Genomic DNA, 17,922 nt, shown 5'->3' on the forward strand with positions numbered 1-17,922 from the left:
CCTCCCTCAGTACTGCACTGGAGTTCCAGTCTAGACTTAGTGCTCGTGTCAACAGTTTGACTTGAAACCACAAACCTCTGACTCAGTTGAGAGAGCTAACACTGAATCACAACTGACACTTAACTAGTTGTGTCCAGGTCCAGCCTGGACTGATGGAGGGGCACTCATATCGGTTGGGTATGTCCAGTACCGATTGGGTGTGGGTCTATGGCACAAGGCTGGCCTCCTTTAATGTTATTTCATTGTTAGTCTTTTCCACTTTTATGCCAAGAGGTTTCACTGCTTGGTGAGGAGTGTTTAGAGAAAGAGGTAAATGTTTCAAATGTCATTTTATAAATTTTCTTCTGTTCTAAGTGAAGGTGTTATTGCCTTGAAGAATGTCCCTGTTTTTATTTTTCATAGTCACAAAGTGAACTATACAATGTGGGAATGTATTCAAATTTAACATAGTAGAATGTCTGCTTTTACGCTCACTACTTAACCTTTGTAAACTGAGGAATCCATTGTCAAATAATTGGTGCGTGGCAGATTTTAAGGAATGATTAAAAGACTGCAGTAGATTTTGCTTCTTCAGAAGACATCTTTCTCCTGAAGAGGGTGTTATGTTGAAGTTCTCCAGTTGCCTTGGTTCCATGGCTATTTATGTGTGGTGGGTGGTGACTGGATAGGGATCTAGAACCGCAGCCCTGATTGAAATGATTCTTGCATTAATCTAGCATCTTATAGCATCTTAGTTAAAGGACAGCGTCTCCAATAATGCAGCATTCTTGAAACTAAATCACGATCTCAAACCCTGCAAAGCTGAAATCCACAACCATCTAATCTAGAAACAAGAGTGTTGTGAAATGAGTGAAGGTGACATGAAAATTGCTTCTGTCCTGACCCTATTCAAGAACAATCCCAGGAATATTGTCAAGCGTTGTCCTCAATGTTACCCTTCATTGTCAACAGTTAACTTAGTACAGATTGGAGATTAAATATCGGTCTTCCTTGTGGCGTTATATCACACCAAACAGTGCATTTCTTTGATTAGTGGGTCATTGAGGGGTAAGGTTCTGTTCAGAAATATTCAATCTTCTATCCTCTACACTGAAACATGTACTTGTTATGTACCCACTTCTTGAACTGCCAGCAAACAGGGTTAATATTTTCACCCCTTTAATGCCCAAATATTGTACAAATTATAATACGCACACACACAACTTAAACAATGGTTACCATTGACCAGAAACTGAACTGGACTAGCCATATAAATGCTGTGGCTACAAGGGCAGGTGAGAGGCAGGAATCCTCCAACAAGTAACTCACCATTTGACTCCCCAAAGCGAGTCTAGCTTCTACAAGGCACAAGTCAGGAGTGTGATGGAATACTGTCCACTTGTCTGAATGAGTGCAGCTCCAACAACACCCAAGAAGCTTGACACCATTGAGGACAAAACAGCCTGCTTGATTGGCACCCATCCACAAACATTCACTCCCTCCACTGCCAATGCACAGTGGCAACAGTGTGTACCATCTACAAGATGTGCTGCAGGGACTCGCCAAGGCTCCTTAGACAACACCTTCTAAACCCACGAGGACAAGGGCGACAGATAGATGGGAGCACCACCACATGGAAGTTCCCCTCCAAGTCACTCACATCCTGACTTGGAAATATATCGCTGTTCCTTCACTGTTGCTGGGTCAAAATCCTGGAACTTCCTTCCTAATAGCACTGTGGGTGTACCTACACCATAAGGATTGCAGCGGTTCAAGAAGGCAGATCACCACCACATTCTTAAGGGCAATTAGGCATAGGCAATAAATGCTGGCCCAGCCAGCGACACCCACATCCCACTAATGAATTTTAAGAAAATAATTGTACTACTCGTCATTAATGTGACTGTTGAGGTTATTTGTTTGAACAGAAGTACATAATGTTTGGAGTTATAGATGATTTTTGTGAATTCCCCAAGTGAGAATCATGCCACTAGACAAACGAGGTGATAGTTTGATTCATAAGTTTTTTTTGGTGTTTTCTTCTTCACACTACTTGTCTTCAGCTAACTCCATTTTCACCATACACCCCAACAGATATAGTTATAGTCTGAAAGAAAACCTAACTTAGTTCTAGGCTCAGTTAGACTGGAGAGTTGCTGGGCATCTGATAGCACACTGTAATGTAATGATTGGAGGGCTTTCCATGTTATTATTTCTGAATGCCTTTGTTTTCATTGATCCATCTTGAAGTAACTTGATTATGTAACAAATTTCCAGAGTTTTAAAGCTTCGTCTGAGTGGCCTATTATAAAAATGCGATAAATAAAATGATTAAATAAAATCCAACAGCACTGTGGGTACACCTACACCACAGGAACTGCAGCGGTTCAAGAAGGCAGTTCACCACCACCACCACCTCGAGGACAATTAGGGATGGGCAATAAATGCTGGCCTAGCCAGTGACACCCACAACCTGTGAATGAATAAAAAAAATTAAACAATATTACCCATGTATTCCCCCCATCCTCCCGCTTCCCCCAACCACACCCCCAGGATGTCTTGTATACCCCGAGGGATACGCATACCACAGTTTGGGAAATTCTGTTGTACACATTTTACTTTTTAAACTTCTGAAAGTGAACCTTCAGAGGTTTTGGAAATGAAAAGTTTTGTGTTTTGAGGGCTAAGTTTTTCAGCGCAGTGACAGGGTTAAGTCTTATGGAATTATTTGGTTGGTGGTGAATTTAAACCCATATCCATCCCAAGCTGATGCTGTATAGAACATAAGCAGCTAAGTTGTTTTAAGCCAAGTCCCAGTGGACAAGGTCCCACAACATAAAGGTGCTTCTCTCTTAATTGTCAGTGTCTTGAGATTGGTGTTAAAGCACATTCTTATGTCAGAGTCACAGTTGTGCTTTGTTCTCTGGCTTGATGTGCTGTCTGTGTCCTCGATACTGGTGCTGGAGCAGTTTTACACAGAACTAACTCTTGGCACTGGGCATAAAACTGCTATAATCTTTAATTAAAAAATATATATTGGGAATGAAAAATAGATTTGAAGTAATTTCTGTCAGCCAGTTTCATGAGCATACAGAATAAAGAAGGTTTTGTGCTTCATTTCACAAGTCACTGATAATTCAGTGGGCTGACAACAGCCACAGCAAGCTGTTTAGAGCAGTAGCTCCTGTTTTTGTTGAATATTTAGCCTGAATTCTGTTCTGACCATTTGTTTGTACTGTGTGGGACAGTTGGCCAGTTGTATCTAACTGATTCAAAGCTTGTTACTCCAAATAAAACCTCTACTCTAGCCTCATATGAGGTTAGTTGATCCAAACACCTTCAAATCTGATAACTCCTGTCCCAAGCATGCATTTGTGTAGTTTTTCGGTGCTTAAGATGTGACCTAATCTCATCCAAAGATCTGTCCATATTCACTTGTACCTCACTTATAAGGTTGTAGTCCAGGAAATTAAATTATTCCTCTTTGTGTTCCATGATAATATCGCATTCCTGAGTCAGTTGCAGCAACTTACATTGTGCTATTACGATCATGCATATAAACATTATCGGCATTCACCATGATTGCTGCATTTTGAATCAGGATCCTGAATGCAAACATATACTGTGGTCTCCAACTTTTGGAAGTAAGTTGGTAATAGTTCACCAGGAAGCAAAACCACCTGTGCAGAATTCAAATCCAGGTCTCAAAATTAAAAGAGTAGTGCTGAAATGTATTAGTTCACCTAGGAGCTTTTTGAGAAAACTTTCATCTTTTTTCACTATTTCTTAAATGGTAAACCTTGTTCCAGGAATATTTCAGTCTGTGATTATTAAATGGAACCCACTTAAATGTGTAGTGAGCCCATTAATGCTCAGTCTGTGACTGTAGTACCCAGCCGTAGTGATGATGGCGAAACTGTCAGTGACTGCAGTCATTACGCCACTGAGAATGATGGCAACTTCTGGAGACGCGGAGGTGCAGAATAACACAGAAATCCCAAAGTTGCTGTCATCGATTCTATACCCCTCCAGAAGATGCGCTATTGAGGTACCCTGGACTGCAATCAATGGAAAATCAATTAAATTGAAAACTTTCACTCATGCTATTAGTCTCACTGTAAAAACCCTTAAAAATGTTGCACCTTGTTGAATGCGGTGTAATTGGTTTTTAATGGCACACTAACGTCATAATTACTGCTAAACAACCACACTGGCCCTGACAAGCTAATTTTATAATTGCGGAATATCAAATTTCTCCATAATTTAAAAAAATTCTACATTTTTAAAAATTTGCTCTTAACTTGTATCTTAACCCATGCTCTTTGAACATTATTAAAAGTGAAAGATTTTAAGTACTTTTAACTTGGTTTGCTGTGTTTACATACTTCAGTTTGATTGACTGCTTACCTGCTTGCTGACATCACTGCTCCTACATGCCCAGAGCCCCTTTACCTGGACAACAGGTTTAAACAGTTGTTGGGAAAGGGGAAATCCATGCCACAGAGATCACTAGATCGTTGTGGACAACTTTCTTTGGAGTCAGTGGTGAGTGCAAAATCTGGGCCATTATCACTGACTCATGTTTGATATGAAAGATAAATGATTGCACACATCATGTTACCAATTAGACAGTATGGGTACAAAACCAATTTTAGGTATTGCTTGCCTTGACCCCAATCTAGCTTCCCTCACAGTTTCTAAATAAATACAACCATGTGAAAAACTGAAATGAGGGAGCAATTTTTGCTTTACAAAGGCCTCTAACCCCTAAGAATAAGGATTGCTGAAATGAGCGGGATAAATTTCACATTCAGCTGCTTGCCATCAGGTGTTCTGTTTAGAGTACAATATTTATAGATAGAGTCACAGCAACTGCTATTTGATAGGATGGATTTGCATTATTGGGCCTGAGTCCAATATGCTAAGGTGACGGTTTCAAACAAGGAAGCACAGATTTGAAAATGCATTTGTTTCTATTGTAATGTTGACAGTGACTTGGAAATTTGGACTGAGCCCTTGGTCAGGAAAATAGTTTGGGCTGAATAAATTATGCAAATTAGATCAAGCCATAACTACTTGATATCCCCCTTCCCCTCTCTCTCACGCACGCACACCAACAACTGAATGAATGATTTCCAACTTTCTAGCCACTTCATGTTGGGCGATGCATTCTTGCACAGTGAACTGGGACCCATTGTGAAAGAATTTTTGCAGTAGTGATATATGAATGTTGACCTCTTTCATTCCTGGTTCACTAACTGTGATGATTTTGGTTAGTGTTGCTTTTTATGACACCTTTTTATTGTGCCACAGTGTAGCCAAGGGCCCAAAAGCTCTCAAGTACTTGGCTATGTGTTGAGAGAAGGAAGATGAAAGGCATGCTTTGCAACTGTTTTTATCAGTCCATGTCACTTTATGCAGAAACATATAGACGAGTACAAGTGAAGAGAAGGCTTTTGAAAAATGCAAAGATATTAGTCAAAGGGCAACAAGTGGTTATTGGAGAGAAAACCATGTTAAAGCAATCCTCAATGTCAAATGGGACTTTAGCGTGATGTAATGCGACTAATATTATTGAGACCTCACTTTCAAATCCATTAATTAGGTGCTGGCTCTTAAACTCTCAACAGTCTAGAATCTTGTATTAATGCTTTTGTTTAGCAATGTAAATATAGTAGATACAGGACACATAAATGAAATACAGTCTAAGACTAGCTACCAATCCATTGGAAGTCAAGTATTTGAAATTATGTATATTTTATGACGTGCATGAATGCACCTTGGCATGAGTACGGATTTGAATGTTAACCATTTATGCCACTGGTTCGCCCCAAGATTTCCTCAAGACACAGCATGTACACACCATTGTGCTGGAACCTCACTGACACTCTGCAAAAGGGTAGAATTGAAATTTGCCAGAAAATATAAGCCCTGTCCCTCAGTAATCAGTACCATGACAGTTGCTGGGCTAGTAAAAAGATCAAATACAGATAACTGATGATACTAAACGCTATATTATATCCATCCTTGTGATAAACCTAGCCTAATCTTTCTAGTACATTTGTTCACTTTTCAGTATCTACAATTCATTGTTATATTTATGCCCATGTTGCTGGTGAAAGTATGCATGCACCAATTGGATATGATACACATGAACTTATGAATTAGGAGCAGGAGTACGCCACTCGGCCTATCAAACCTGCTCCACCATTCAATAAGATCATGGCCGACCTGATTGTAACCTCAATCCATATTCCCACTTACCCCTGATAATCTTTCACTTCCTTGCTTATGATTCTGTCTAGCTCTGCTTTAAAAATATTCAAAGGCTCTGCTTCCATTCCCTTTCGAGGAAGAGCATTCCTAAGACTCTCGCCTCTCTGAGAGAAATTTCTCTTCATCTGTCTTAAATGGACAACCCCTTATTTTTAAACAGTGACCCCTATTTCTAGTTTCTCCCACAAGAGGAAACATCCTCTCCACATCCACACTATCAAGACCCCTCAAGAACTTGTATGTTTCAGTGGTACATGGTCAACTGATGAGTCTATCAGTTACCCTATTTCTAAATGTTGAGTAAGTACATGACACAATAGGTTCTGAATGTATGTCCGACACGAGAGGCGTACCAGAAAGAAATGATTAAACAACAGTAAAACACTGTGAATGCTGGAAATCTGATATAAAAACAAAAACTTCTGGAAATCCTCAGCAGGTCAGGCAGCATCTGGGGAATGGGGAATTAACTGTTAAGTTTGTCAGAACAGCCTTGATAGTAAAACCACAAAAGATCTTTGGCGGATTTTGCAGTTGAAGTAGTTCAGAAATACTTAAGATTTCCAACTAACGTTGGAAAAATTAGAAAGCACTGGTCAAGCAGTGTGATATAATTAATTATGTTCATCAACCTATTTATGGGTTATGTGTTCAGCTTCACTTGAGATGTTGGCTGTCCTTCTATAGTGCCCTGAATGTTTCTTTTATATGCTGTAATACTATCTTAGCATGGTAGTGAATGACACTTATATGTATCTTAAATTTTCTCCTTTTTCCCCTGGTATTCTGAAGATTTGATTTGTATTAGGATATTAGTACCATGAGCATTTGTTCTTCCAGTATAAGTGACCATTAGTCACATGTTAGCTGAGGCAGTACGAAATGGCAGGGCATTTGACTGGGTGAATCACAGCCACTGATTTCATGCCCTTGTCTGATTTGAACGCTGATGCACTTCTCAGGATGGGATGAATGCTGGATAATGAACAGGGGCAGATTTTGTTCCATGACAGAAGAAGTACATTCCTTCTGAGTACTGATTAGCAACCTGGAACCTTTGCAGTCTGTATGGCTTGGTTTCATGCTGTTGATGCATTTACCCATTTAATCATCATAGGAGGCTTTTTCCTGCATGTAGTATCTACCAGATTATCAGTTTTTTCTTTACAGTGTTGTATGCACCTTACTGAAGACACTGTGGCATCATTGCTGCTTATTTCATTGCTGAGTTCTAACTTCACTGTGCACAGTTTAAACCGTGTCCCTTGTAGTATGTTCAGCATAGCTGGGTGCAGTGGTTGCCATGTAAACTTCAGTTTTGTGTGACAGTACTGTGACCATTCAGTTTTGTGTGACAGTACTGTGACCAACAGGTTGGGAGCAAGGTTGCTGCTGTGATTCAGTGAGGTGCTGCTTTTGGGAATGCTTTTATCTTACTGAGGGGACATTGGGGATTCTGCTGTAACTGATGTGGACTGGACTATTTTATTAGTCTTCCAAGTTAAAAATTTGAAGCATTGACATCAAATAATGTTTGGGGACAACAAATACTATTGGGATTGTTCAAAATCTCAATGCTCCTAGATTTAAATCCCAATCCATGTTGAGTTAGCTCACCTCATCCTTGAGTGATATGGTCTTTACTATAGGCCTGTATTCCTTGGTTAGGAAAGAGCAAAGCAAGATTATTCTTAAACACTATGCAAATCACTTGCTAGAGTTGTGCTTGATTATGTGGATAGTGTTTCAGGACTGAATTAGAATCCATTGTGATTCCCTCCTTGACTGGTTAGCCTCCTTGCACCTACCTGACTACCATGTAAGGGCAACATATGAATTAGGAGCCAGAGTAGGCCACTCAGCCCCCTGAACCAAGGTACCACAGGATTCGTGGAATCCTGTCTCATCAAGGATTTGGGTTCTTCAGGAGGGGAGAAAATTAACATTAAAAAATTCTTATGACTCTAAAAGATCTTAGTGTGTGAGTAATGAGTGAAAATTGGCACTGGGGGGCAGTATAACTTTAATTCTTGAACTGTTTGTTCAATTGCCCTGTTATTTTGAATAGACAATGCCATACCCTCATGTTAACAGCCTTACTAAGTATTCAAGAGGCCGTTTATATCCTGTGCATGTTATACTGATATCCTTTTATCACATTTCCGACTGAAATGAAAATGGTCCATGTGGTGTAGAGGCCCTGTTGCTTTGTGTATCCAATCAACAGTTTTACATTGCTGCCTACTAGATTTTAAACAACCCATCATCTTTGCCAAGATTTTGTCACTTGTGATTCTTGGCTCTGGGTCTTGTTTGCTTCTTTGGTTCCTCCCTGGCACAACCCCATCAGCTGGGAATTAACCAGAACAAATTCATATCTGACTGCCCAGTGCCTGCCTATGGCCTGGGCTGAATTTGACACAATCCTGTTCAGGAAACCAATTCAGTACAGCACAGAATAAACAAACTGCATAAACACTTGGTCATTTTGGAATGAAACCATTTAAATTGCCTTTCTTCCACTTTACCTTACCAGCAGACTATAAAATAAAATCAGGCAACAATTATATTGGCAGTGTACCAACCAGTTACATTTAATGAAACTATAATGTTGTTCCAGACTAGGTTGTTTGCTTGGCAGTGAACCTGATTATTTGCCACTCTATCCCACAATCATGGTGTTGGCAAGTCTGTTTCCAATTAGTTCAGGTCTTATGACTTGGTCACTAATGTGTTTTTTTTAAGATGATTTTTAGCTTTGATTTTTCAGATTTTTCCTATGTTGCCTCCTGTTCTAATAGTGACAGGGTGAGTAGTCACAACACAGCAAAAGTGCAATCATCGAGTCTGGAAATTGCTGCGCACCTCCTGCATGGAAAAAGGTGGATATTGGGCACCATGTTATTTTTGCCACCCCTTTTATTGTTTCCGGACTCTGATTGCTCAGTCCTTTTAAACAATATTTAACGCCTGGCATTGACTATCCTCTTTTTTTCAGTTCATGTACAACATAGTAGATTTAGCCCAGAGCTGCTGGATTTTCCTGGCTGCTTTTGGCAGTTACACAATTTTAACACCCAAGGTCTCCTTTGGTGTCAATATTTTCACTCCCCAGCATTCATTGTGTCACTGACAGCATTCTACTTAATACTGCTCAGTTTTAGCGTGTCAAATTGTGTCCTTGCAGGCTGAATACATTTTACTTCGAAGGAAATCATTATCCTTACCCCCTCATCCCTGTCACAACAGAAAGTCGTGATTGCATTAGATTTCTTACTGTTCCTCTTTAATTTCAAAGGTTGTGCCTACAGTTTAAATGAAGTGTGAACCCTTCTGGAAGAAAAACAAACTCTCCCAATGCTATGACATCTTGCATATTTAGAAGTAGAGTTTTGATAGCAAACTTGAATTTTGGACTGATTGGAGATAGGGTTATGAGGAGCCTCTAGATATCCAATGTGACAAATGGCTTGGTTTGAATCACAGCACAAGTAATCTGTCCTAATGTACTTCAGTTCTAGCTTTGGGCCTTCATAATTACAACACAGCTGCATAGCTATATTGCATGTGGAACACAAGCTGTTGTGCATAACACTCTTCTATGGGATGTGGAATGCTATAGAAGAAAGGTACCCAAGATGGGGCTAAATACAGATCTAAACCAAGTGTAGAATTGTAGAGGGGGAACCAAATCTTTTTCTTATCACTCTCACCAGATCTTGGATTCTGCAAATACTCTCTGGCTTCTCACATTCTGATATGTTCTGCAGAAAATGCACTCCCTGACGCTGCCCACCAACTTTAATGATTTGGTAAACATGCTTTTAAATATTTCCTGTTTCCTTTGGATGGAATCCAAGTGAATGATTAAGTTCACTATTTATAGAGCAGTTCTTCCCAAACACTAATCAGATTTTTACTTGCCATTTTTATTTGGATTTTCTGCCTCCTCCTCACACATCCTTGCAAGTATTCTGTTAGACTTATTCCCAGTTACTTGTGCACTGCTAACAGTAGTCAATATTCACCAGTGACTAAAATAATGGAACACCAAAGTTGCAAACTAACTGTATAAAATATGCCTTCCCTGAAGAATTATCTTGAAAATAGAACTTATTTCTGGGAATCATGCTGTACCTCAACAGAGGCTAACAACATTATAATTATACAGCTTCTTTCACCATTGCTGAAAAAAAGAGACATGTCTAAGCTTTTTGTCTTGTATTCAAAAGGGCACTTCGCAAGATTACCAATATAAGGGGAAAACAACAAAAGAGAGCACTCTCGTCACATACAGTATAAATTGTTGTTTTCCCCTTATATTGGTATTCTTGCAAATTGTCCTGATGAGTGCTGGACTAAAAGCTTAGACATGTCTCTTTTTTTTTTCAGCAATACTCAAGTTCTGTACTACTAAATGACTATTTTCTTTCACCATCTTATTTATGTCCCAGACAGCTTAGAGGTCAGTAGACAATACTAATGATCTTTTAATTTATGTAATTTTCCTTTTTGTGTGATTTTAATATAAAAAAATCTTCTAAAACAAGTTTTCATGCTCACCAAAGTAAAAGATTATCAAGGGAATTAAAAATTTTCCTTGCATGGCTCAAGCAAGTACAGGTTTGTTATATTGGAGATAAATTCGAGCTAAGGTTCATTTTAACTTCAATTGCAGAAGAGCATTCTGGTACATCAGTGACTGTTCTCTACACCCACCCTGACAGCACATTATCTACACAGTGTGTATGTAATTTACACCTAGAAACTGGAGATCAAAATTGTCCACACTCACTACACTTGAGGGTCAATAAAACGCAGAGCCTTTCATTCTGTTAAAAACTAAGAAAACAATGACATTTATATAGCACCTTTCACTACCTCGGGATGTTATAAGTGCTTTCCAGCCAATGAAGTACTTCTGAAGTGTAGTCACTATTGTCATGCAGGGGGAACAGCAGCCAATTTGTACATAGAAGATCCTACAAAGAGCAGTGAGATAAATAACTGGTAACCTGTTATAAGGACAAGTTTATAAGGCTGTTAAAAAGCATATGGTATCCTTGGCTTTATAAATAGAGGCAGAGTGCAAAACACTGGAAGGGCCTCAGCTAGAGTATTGTGTCCAATTCTGCGCACCACACATTAAGAATGATGTCAAGGCCTTGGACAGGGTGCAAGCAAAAGAATTTTAGCAGAATGATACCAGGGAAGAGGAACTTAATTTAAGTAGAGAGACAAGAGAAGTTGGGATTTTTATCCCTAGAGCAGAAAAGGTTAAGGTGAGATTTAATTAATGTTTTTTCAAATTATGTGGGGTTTTAATAGAATGAATAAGGAGAAAATGCTTCCTCCAGCATGAGGGTTTAGAAGCAGAGGGCATAGATTTAAGATAATTGGCAAAAGTACCAGAGAGGAGATGAGAATTTTTTTTTAATGCAGCGAGTTGTTATGTCTGAAAGGGTGGTGAAAGCAGCTTCAGTGTATCTTTCAAAAGGTAATTGAATATATATTTGCAATGGAAAACTTTGTGGGGCTATGGGGAGTGGGAGTAATTTAGAGCCAGCACAGATACGATGGGACTCTTGTGCTTTATGATTTGTATTTAGGTATTGATTGGCAGGTTAATATTGTTTAGTACACTGGGGGAATTCCCCTGCTCTTCTTCAAATAGTGCCATAGGATCTTTTACATCCACCTCACAAGGCAGGCAGGGCCTTGGTTTGATGACTCATTCAAAATGCAGTAGTTCTGATCATGCCACATTCACTCAGTACCACATTGAAGTGCTGGCCTACATTATATGCTCAAGTCCCTGGAGTAAGGCATGAACCTACAATCTTCTGACTCAACCAGAGTGCTACCAATTGAACCATGGCTAATGTTGGTTTGAAAGCCATGACCCATTTTTAAAAAAAAGAACTTCACTTGCCTGATACATGAAGTAGTCAAACCTGATGTTTTAATCATGAGTGAAGGGAATGTACTTTCTTCTTATCAGCCTTTCTCTGGCCAATGCCAGGACATTAACACTTAATTTTCGCTCCTTTTTATTTATCAAATCTTTACAGTTCTGATGGACTTCCCAGCTGTTCAGCTCAATACATTAGGTGAATGAAATTGATTGGGACACCCAAGCTTTATATCTTCCTGGGCCCCTTGTGCTAATGCCATGGGGCCCAGCAGGCCACATGTGAAATTTAAATCAAAGTCCCCATTAGTTTGCATTGATCTGAAGCTGCCAGTACCTACAGATTTTGTTCTGATTTGGGATTTATTCACCTATGTGGTAACAGCACTACGAGTGGACTTTCCAAACCTCCAGACCACAAAATTTAACCTGAACGGACCAGCGAGTAGGAAATTGAACGAAGGTGCATGGTCTGTATGCGCGCCAGGATTTTTATCCTATTCTGTTTTCTTATCAATACAATCCAATGACCTCTGTGCCTATTATTTTATTGCTTATTTGTTCCAGCTCCACATCAAAATTACTAGGCTATTAACCAAATGGGGAGAACCATTTTAGACACTTCCCATGACCTTAATCATCATCTATAACTTCTAATGTAAACCTTTGTCGAACGTTTTGTGAAAATTCAAGTTCAGCTGTCTCACTTTCATTAGACCAGCCATCTGAAATGTTCCTTGACTTGGTAGGAGAAGCAAATTCCACTGTAAAATTTCCATGGTACCAAACTACCTGTTAACCATCTCATTGAAAGTCTCTGTTGTGCTAGAACATAGATCAACCAGGACCATGTTGTGAGATAACTAATATTTAGAATGTGATTGAATAGTCGACCCCCCCCTTTTTTATCTTGTCCTGGTGATGACTTCTTTTATGGGATGGTTGTTCTTCAGGAGCATGGACCTAAGACACACAAGTCTTGGCACATTAATGGTCTCAAGTGTTGAGCAGTTTATTTAGCTGCTGGATATTTAATGAGCAAGTGCTTATTGATAAATTGATGAGATTTGTGCAGAAAGCCCCGCCAACATGGTATTTTTAAAAGAGCAGCCATGTCATTTTGGAGAAGCTATTGTTAAGATCGTCTAACCCTAAAGGGTACAGAATGTCATTGTAGATGAGCTGGCCTCAGTGGAAGACTCTTTCTTTCAAACATGGAGTCTGCAGTAATGATGGTTCGGATTATTTTCAGTTAATACAATTACCTGGAATATATGTCACCCATATCTCATGGCCATGCTGCAAAATATGATAACCTAAATTTTATTAGAGCTGTCAGGGTAATTGAGCTATAGAACTAAATAGCCTCTGTCCTGTAAAGACCGGTGGTTGGTGGATGCATTTGCCAGCCTGGCTTCTGTTTCCCTCCTGTCTAGGACTTGCAAGATCAGATGACATTGATTAATATCTTGCAGGGTGAGGGCAATTCAGTTGCTGGGTTTTCTTGCTCTGAGGATTTATAGACACCCCACAGATAGAATCTGCTATCACAGCTGTAAAGTTAAAAGTGGCATGGAGCTTCTCAAATTTGACAGCATGGCTCTCATGGCAGCCTTAAGCAACCAATATTACTGCATCTTCCTCCAGCAAAGTGGTTTGGCTTTCTGCTGAAACCTATCACCTTAAAAGGGTATAATACTGAGTAGAAAGGTTATTATATTGTCAGCAGCAAGGCTGCAATCTATTAGAGTGAGGTATTCCAGCTATTCCAGTTTACTTACAGTTGAGGGCTTTTCCTTGTAGCTCACTGGGAATCATATTGCCAGCTATGTGCCACTGGTGAGAAATTTCCCTTTTGTTTATTCTTTAATAGGATGTGGCTGTTGCTGATGGGGCCAGAAGTTTTTGAACCTCTGTAGTTTTTTTTGTAGTGGTTTGATACAGCTGAGTAGCCTGCTAGGCTATTTCAGAGAGCTGTCAAGCGCCAACCACATTGTTGACTCCAGACCCATAGCATGTAGGCTAGACCAGGTCAGAACCATAGGTCTCCTTCTCTAGAGGGTGTTGATGAACAAGTTGGGGCTTTATAACAATCTGTCTGCTTCATGGCCATCTTTACCAGCGCTAACTTTTTAATTCCAGGTTTATTTAATTAACTAAATTCAAATTCACTATTTGCCATGGTGGGATTTGAACTCGTATCACCAGATTATTAATCCAAGCATCTGGATTGCTAGTCTAGTTAAATCATCACTGCTACAATACCGTGTTGAATGCCAATTTATAATCAATTGGCATCCCATTTCATGATTGATATCTGACATTTTTTAAAGCTCAACAGCAGTCTGGTTCTTCGAATCTAAGGCTGTTACAGCACAGAAATATATCATTTCACCCATAACATTGTACCAGTATTTTTTAACCCATTCTCCATGCACTTTAGCTTGCAAGGATTAATTGTCTTGTTTTGCATTTAGGTAGGTTAATTATGAGGTAACGTCTGTAATTGTTGCCTTCAAATTTCATTTATCTTAACACTTCACGGTGCTGCTTATCTGATTTTGCATTCCTCTTCTATTGAAACATTTATTTTGTTGATCACAGCGCCACAGTTTTTTTATTTAGAGGGAAGGCAATTACTTTTTTTGGGAGCAATATTGTAGGAAATAATTTTTATAGTGCCTTTCACGGAACAGTATATTCCATTCGAGACCAGAATTGGAAGAGTAGCAGGTGCATATTGGGACGTAGAGTTGTGTAAGATTACATAAATTGTGTGCATGTGGAGGGTGTGAAGCAGTGGAGGGATTTGAACAGATGGATTTTTAGGTCCACACATTGGGAGGGAGAAGCCAGTAGCTGTCATTGAGGACAGGAGTAACACAGTGTGGTTAGGATAAGACCAAGTTCTGGAGGGTTAAAGTTTATTTAAGGTAGAGTTGAGGTGGAAGGAATTGGGGATAGGTCAAGTTGGATTGTTACAAAAGGTGGGGATAAAGGTTTTGGTGGTGTGGAAGATAAAGACTTAGGCAGGCAAAGCAATGTGGATGGATTAGATGTATTGTCTGAAGCTCAGCTCGTGTTTGAGGAGGAAACCAAGGCTCTTTATCACCTAACTTGGCCTGAAAGAGCAGCTGGAAGTGCAAGGAGGCAAGATGGAAGCTGGCACCCAAGGCGCATGGTTTCTGGGAGGAGATGACCTTAGTCTTAGTAGCAGTGATAAAGTCAAGGCTGGTGACAGAACAAAATGATTTGTGTTAATATCATCTGCAAAAACACTCCACATGTACAGGGCTTATGCTTTAACCAAACATTGTTGAGTTGATCTGAAGACTTGCACCTTGCCAATGCTCTGAACAAGGTTTAATGAGAAGTCGGAGAATTTTTCTTCTCCAGTATTTTGTTTTACTTCTGTGTAGTTCATTTAAGTGGGAGTTTGACAGAATGTTAGATTACCCACCATAGATATGGTCTTCCTCCATTTGAATGTGGTTCATTTCTATTTAGAATTCTTTCTCTCTTCCTGATTATTTTGTGTTCCAACTGCCTATTGTTTAACTCCATCTCTGTTGCTTCCTCTGGTATGATTCTAAGCAAGGCCATTAAGCGTATAGAAGGAGCAGGAAAGACAGCTGGGCCAAGATGGCTATTTATGGCACCAAGTGTTTAAAGAGAAATCCCATATGTCCATCCCCATTTTATAGAAGGGTATTAATCTGTAATATCCTTTCTATTTGTACTTGTGTTTTGACAAGTTTACCTGTGCTGATGCATTGCTGTAATGTATACCAAATGGAATTGTGGATTGCAGCCCCAAAATGTGAGGAAAACCCCTGGAACCCCGTGCCGCTAAAAATAAAATTGGTCTAATCAGTTGCTGTATACTAGTGTCTTCTCGTGTAATGGAAATTGGTCCTGCTGATGTACATTGAGAAGTAGTATATTGAACATCCTTGGCAGAGTTTGATTTCTCCAATAGAAGAGTACTGTAAAGCTCTGACACTGGCGTATCCCTTATGGAGTTCCGAAACGGCGCCAGGAGAATAACTAATTCCGGTTTCTCTAATGCAATTTCCTTCCATTCTGATGGCTTTATTCGCAAGCATTCATTGAAAAATAATTCCATGTCTTTATAAGTTTTGGGCAGTCTCCTAACTCAGCTGACATACATCCAATACTTAATAGGTTGGATGTAAAAATGTAACGCAGCCTGTCTTTAGCCATAGCTCTTAGCACATTTCTTCCTTACCTTTGAACTGAGAGGTGACTAGAATCATCATTTGAAGACCAGACAGTTCGTGTTGCACACTGTTGTAAATCTCATCGCTTTGAAACCTTCTTATGACATATTCCTGTTTTGTTGCCAGTTTTCCTCTTTTCTGTATGTATTGGTTCTGTGCCAAGGTGCAGTTCACCACCATCTGGCAACCTTTTGCATCTTACCAACATGTTTTTTAAATTTGTTCCCAGGGTGTGAGTGACGCTAACAAGGTTGCATTTATTGCCGAGTGATCATTTTACATTTGAGTGGCTTGCCAGGCCAATTCAGAGGGTATTAAAAGTCAACCAGCTGCATACAATATAGCTGTGAACGATGGTTCTTTTCCCTAAAGGACATTGACGAACCAGTTTGTTATCCACATCAATATCTCTGGGGCTAGCTGAAAAATTGGCAGATTTCACAGCTTGCCATAGTTTGATTTGAAGTCATGACCTCCGGGCTACTAGCCCTGTACCATAAGCACTGTATTACCATATCTCACATTCTTTTGTGTCAAGAAATTATTCAGCAGGCAATGGATTAATGTGGAGGCTATTGGTATGCACTTCTACTAAGTATCATTGGCTTCAGTACAGAATTTCTGTCGTCTGTCCCAAGAACAGCTAACAGTGCTGACTGGGAATTGGCCCTGGGATCTTCCTAGTCCAATGATTTGATGCTTGACACCTGGTGTGACCCCAGAGTTAAAATTGTCGGGTAGGTGGTGGGGTGCAGAGGGAAGAGTTGTTGAGCAGGGTGGGAGTTCAAACAGTAGGCATTTGGGCACAAAAAAATAGCTAAGACACCTACCATTTTGCAAGCTCTGTTGGTGTCAGTGATTAGGCCCAGAGCTCATTTGATTAGGCCACACCCACAGGTAACAAAACTGTGCACATTAAAATGGACCTCACAGTCAATCCCAAGGCTATCAAATCTGAATCTCTGCTCCACAAATGTCATTGCTGCCTTGGAGCTTGCGACCCCAATTACCCGTCCTGCAACCTGACTGCAGTTCACGAACCACAGTTTGGGAACCCCAATCCTAGCCTATGGCTCAGTTCCTCAGTGGATAAACTCATTAAGTCATCAGGGAAAGGTGCCTGTTACTGCTTTATTTCAGGACATGCCTTCCATTTTTGTGGTCCCAGCAAAATTATGAATGTGTTCAGTGACCTGCTCTGCGTCTTTCGGCCTGTGTCTCACTAACTCCCACTACACGCACATACATATTTTGCTTATGACTTGTTACCAATATACACCTTTTCTACCCAGATAGAACCCTACCTTGGTTGACATTTTTTCCTCACTAACTAAAATTAGTATTATCCAGAACAGGAGATCAAATTTTTAAATCAAAATTTACATATTTCAGAATAGCATATTTAAATGTAACTATTGAATAGTCTTTTGTGTCTAAATGTCTTCTTTAAAGCTTTTACTTGACTTTAGCCTCTCTCTAAATCTTGGCCTTGGACTTGGTATCTTTGCTCATGAG

At 39.7% G+C, this 17,922-nt stretch overlaps 1 protein-coding gene across 4 annotated transcripts in view; it reads left to right on the forward strand.

The window, feature by feature from the left end:
- The window catches only part of wdr33 (WD repeat domain 33), a 119,803-nt gene that overhangs the window by 55,265 nt on the left and 46,616 nt on the right, over positions 1-17,922 (forward strand). The window lies entirely within an intron of this gene.

The sequence above is a fragment of the Carcharodon carcharias genome, chromosome 2, assembly GCF_017639515.1.
Source record: "Carcharodon carcharias isolate sCarCar2 chromosome 2, sCarCar2.pri, whole genome shotgun sequence".
Lineage (NCBI taxonomy): Eukaryota > Metazoa > Chordata > Chondrichthyes > Lamniformes > Lamnidae > Carcharodon > Carcharodon carcharias.